The following is a 5,590-nucleotide window of genomic DNA, read 5'->3' on the forward strand; positions in this document are numbered from 1 at the left end:
GCTTCAATTGCGGGAAGCAAAGGTTTCAGTCCTTTTTTATACATGTTTTTGTCATGCACCTTTTAATTTTTATTGCTTCCATCCCTTCTTTGTGAGCTTCATTTATTTAAATTTTTATTTTTTCAATATATAACCCAGATTTGTGAGTTTGACAATAGAAATTAAGTAAGTGTGACAATAGGGATTAAATAAATGAAAAATTAGAATCAATACACTTTACAATATTTAAAAAAGAAGAAGTTTATAGACATCATTAAGCCGATGCTTTCAACATGTAAAAGTGTCAGCTTTAACAAAATTTTTAAAAAAAAATTATTTTCTTTATTTTGCTTAAAAAGAAAAAGGCCCCCAAAAAAATTGATGGGGAAAAGTGCATGCTTTTAAGTATAAAAGAGTCGGTTTTAGTGCTTTTAATATTAAAAAAAATCATTTTGATGAAAAAGTTTTTGATGGAAATATTATAATTAAAAAAAAAAAGAGGATTTGTGTTTAAAATTGACAAAGAAAAAAAAAGAGAAAATTTTTTTTGATGGAAATATGATAATGATCCAAATAAAAAAAGAGAAAAGCTTTTGATAGAAATATGATAATAAATAAAAAATAAAAAAAAGATTTATGTTTAAAATTGGACAAAAAAATAAAAAAAATTTCGATGAAAATATAATAATAAAAAAAAAATTTATGTTTAAAATTGGACAAAAAAGAAGAAAAAAAAAAGCCATGATTTTTTTAAAACCATCCTAAAAAAGAAAAAAATTGATTTTTTTTTTTTTTGAAAAAGTATTGACTACTGTATAAGTTTTTGCGAAATTTTAAAAAAACGTTACCAAAAATCAAATTTATAAACCATTATAAATTGCAGATTCAGGTGAAAAAAAGTGGATACTGGAGCTATATCCAATTATAAATAATAGAGGAGAGAAAGTGTGCAGGGGCAAATATGCAAAGAGAGAGAAGACAAGATTTTGACTGACGTTAACTTTTTGGGTTGTTTAGCATTGAACGCGTATGCTCGCTCCTCGTAGCCCGCCCACTACCATCTTTGTTTTTATTTTTATATTTTATTGTTGTATATTGATTTTATACATTTTTCAATGCAAATATGTCAAAATTCTGACTTTTTCATATTTTAAAGATTTTCTATTACCATTTTACGTATATTTGTTAAATTTAACCGAAATTTTCTCGCAATGGGAAATATTTTTGAATTATTTTAAACTTTTTGATATAATTTAAAATAAAAATAAAATTCAAGGGATGAGATGAAATTAACTTTATTTTTAATAATATAAAAATGGTTTTCAAAGAATAATTAATGTTTGATTCAATAAAAGCTAATTTAAGCTTTCCACACAAGCTCATTTCATCTTAACGAAAACCGATCAAAAGAATAGAGTAAAGCGTTATTATGACTGATCATGCCATATCTTTTAAAATAACGTAAAACTAAGTTTTTATTTTATTTTTTTATAGGAAATAAAAGATGCTTTAAAACCGTTTGTCTTTTATTTAATTGAAGCGGCTGGTGAGGGCCCATCTTTTCCACTTGTGCTTTCGTGATGGTTGACAAAATTATTGTGTATACGAAAATATTAATATAAATGAAAATATTGGCAGTATAATTTTATATGAATATTATTGAAAATGTCGATGTCGATAAAAATATTGATAAAATTATAAAATTATAAATATTTAATTTAAAATATAAATTTTTATATATAAGATAATTAATATAATAAAATAATATAAAAAATATAATGATTAGAATACAATGATAATAAAATAATTCACATATAATATATTACCGTATTAACATTATGAGGTTGATTATTTATTTATATTTTAATAATAAAAATTACTATTTCAAACTGTAAAAGCAGAAAATAAATCTTTTTAATAATAAAGATATAAAATTATCCTAAACTAGCTAATAAATTTTGCAGAGCTAAGTTTAAGAGTTTTATACATTTTACTTCTTAAAAATTAAAATTGATTTGTGTATTAGGGATTGATGACAATAATCACTTTTCAAATTTAGGTTAATTTAGTCCTCTTAACTAGAGACAATCTAATTTTATTATTTAAAAAATTTGTATCTCTATTTCCAATATATTAAAAGAAAAAATCAATTTGTTAAAAAGTAAGTAAAGATCACACAACAAACTCTATCAATTAATACATTTGAATTTACTAAATTACCTAACCCAAAACACAAGCCAAAAAATAATAATTATAAAAAAAATTGAAAAAAAAAACAAAGCACTCTCTATAGCCTAAGGGAAGCAAACACATGGGGATACATCAAAGTCTATCAATTAATGAGTTGCCTGACACAAAATGACAAACACCACTCCTGTGCAAACAGAAACAACATTAGCTTTTCTCTTATGGGCTTAAAATATTAACTTAGATTGACAATAACAGCAACTTAAATTTCCACAAATATCATTAATATCGATGATTTTTCCATACATATCCGTCAGAAAATTGGCAGTTTCGTTGATATTCATCGATAACGACAATATTCATCAACAACGGCGACTTTTCCATGATACATTGAATAGAAATTTCTTCCATTTTCTATCGGTGTTATTGTTCATCGAAATCCGACATTATCGCTGACATTTCACTAAAGTTTACGACTTTTTCTTCACTGGTGCCATGTGACATGTAGAAGCCATGACAGGTATGCTGCAAATTTAATAAAAGCCAACATATTTGGCATGTGAAATAAATGCAGAATGCATATTAGTTTTTTTTTTTATGTATTTAATATATTTCAAATTAAAAAATAACTATTTTGAAGGAAATAATCCTTTTTATAGGAGGCATGACTATTTTTTTAATTTTAGAATTATTATTTTTATATTTTAATTTAAATAAGCTTTAAACATATCATTATAATAATTCTAACAAATTTAAATTTAGATAATCTATCACATTTTAAAAGTATATAGATAAATATAAAAAATAATTTTTAATAATTTTAACCAAATTTGTTGTTTATAAAAACTTAACTTTAAAATTAATTTTTTATTCTTACCAAACATATAAATACAGATCATATTCATTTATTAGCATTTAAAGCATAGTCAATAATAATTATTATTTTAATTTTGACAATTTTAAAATTCGATATTGATATAGGTTGTCCAATAATAAGCATAAGTGATTCCAATTTTTTTTTTTTTAAAAATAGTTATGATATTTTATTATTATTAATTGTAAGCTTTTGTTACATATAATCATGTTTGAAATTCGACACCTAATCCCTGTACCAGCACCCTTTTTTTTTTTTTTTTGGGTAAATACTGTACCAGCTCTGTTTACTGTCTATGAGCACATGATGATTGCATTTTTCCTCTGAATTGAATAGTATATACTTTGGACTATGCATGGCGTCATATAGATAACTCCTACTTGCATTTTTCCTATAAATTAAATAGTATATACTTTGGACTACGTCATATAGAAAAGTCAGTCCTACGTAACCCCTATTCATGGCCTCATATAGATAAGTCCCCCCTACACCAGCTCTGTTTACTGTCTACGAACAATGAACAATGATGATTGTATGTTTCCTAGAAATTAAATACTATATACCTTGGACTACGCATGGCCGCATATAGATAGGTCCTACCTGACCTCTGTACCAGCCGTGTTTCTGTCTATGAACAATGATGATTGTAATTTCCCTACAAATTAAATAGCATACTTTGAACTATGCATAACCCCTGTACCGGCTCTGTTTTTACTGTCCATGAACACATGACGATTTATGTTTCCCACAAATTAGATAGATACTTTGGACAGTGCATGGCCTCATATTGATAAGTCCAAAGGGTTCCGCGGCACCACTCCTGTATATTTTTATTTATTTATTTACTTTTACATTTTTGGCCTCGTATAGATAAGTTCAAAGGGTTCCGCGGCACCACCCCTTTATATCCTATAAAATAAAGTTTTACTGTTTTTTTTTTTTAATTTTATTTTATTTTTATTTTTTGTTTTTCATAACTTATTACAACTATTTTAAAAAAACTCATTACAATTGGCAAGAGAGAATTTCACCAAAGCCAAAGTTTGAATCCTGAAAGTCAAGTTTGCCTCTATCAAACTGTAAATTTCTTCTCTAACTTGTCTAATTTTGAATTTTTTTTTTCATTTTTTAAAATTTAAATGATGCTTCTCCAATTAATCCACTGACCCATATAATTTCTTAAATATGGTGTAAACATTTTTAACGTTTAATATTGGTAAAATTCCCCCTTTAATTGAATTTCTATTTCACTAAAAAAAAAATGAAAATTTTATTTTATTAAAATGGTAATGCTACAAGAATTAAAATGTTTATAAAAAAAATATTTACCCAAACCGCATTCTGTTTAGCCTTTTTAATAAAATAAAATTTTCATTTTATTTCCAATAAAGATCGTTAATTAAAATGCCATAGTGCCATAGAAAAGAAGTAGAGCAGGTGCAAAAGGTTTACACTTTCAATAAAGATCGTTAATTAAAATGCTGAGTTGGTCTGACTAGGCACTTTTTTAATGGTATGAAATGATTTGAAATGACACCAACCGATCTAGTACCATCTATACAGGCAAGATTTTCTCCCTTAATTGACCAATCTCAGGGTTTTTTAGTTGCTGAGTGTTTTTCTTTAGATGCTGTTCAAAGAAAAGGGAATTCTCTTGTGTTTTTTTCCCCTGGGACTTCACATTCTGTGGCTTATAGAGTTGCTAGTTTTCCTCTTTCAATTTCTAATGCTTATTTGGTTAAAGGGAAGTCCTCGGTGGCTCCAGGATTTACTGGAGTATGATGTATCAAATTTGGTTGATTAATGCAAGTTTCTGTTTTCTTCCATCCAAAAAAACAAAAACAAAAACGAAAAATACTGTGAAAGGGATCGATTAGGTTGGAATAATTAAAATAACGATGTTATCAAATGGATATAGGGGAAAAAAAAAAAAAAAAAAGAATATTATAGACACTGTGCAAAAGTATTGTAGGAGACAAACATCTTTTTTTTTTTTTTTTTTTTTTTTTTTTTTGGGTTTTTTTTAAGGAAGCAGTTGCGTGGTACGGATCTAAATCCATTATTTTTGTACATCATGTGACTATAAAAGGAACCGACAGGGTATGAGGCTTTGCTTCCCAGCTAAGCCCACAATTCTCTTATTATACTTTTCACGTATATGGTCAATTTGGAATAAATAAATAATAAAATCATAAAAGGGAGTTTTAAATATATGAAGACCTCTTCTACACTTTAAATTAACAGAAATTTAATTAGTATAAAGATATTTTTATTGTATTTTGTATATATGTATAACTTTTTTTTCCTTTGTATATTTATATTTATATTTACAGATGTACAATATATATTATATAGGATCAGGTTTAGATAGATTTTTAAATTCGAAAATTGATTTTTAAGAACTTTACATGAGATGGGTTAATGTTATATATCCTATATACTTTTATCGTGTACCATTTTTCTTAGACTATCACGTAGTTGGGTAGCTAATAATTTTTCAAAAATCTTAAAGTAAGTTGTTTATTAAATTTCTTCCACAACATGTTGCGA

This window comes from Ziziphus jujuba, chromosome 1 (genome assembly GCF_031755915.1).
Source record: "Ziziphus jujuba cultivar Dongzao chromosome 1, ASM3175591v1".
In the NCBI taxonomy this organism is placed as follows: domain Eukaryota; kingdom Viridiplantae; phylum Streptophyta; class Magnoliopsida; order Rosales; family Rhamnaceae; genus Ziziphus; species Ziziphus jujuba.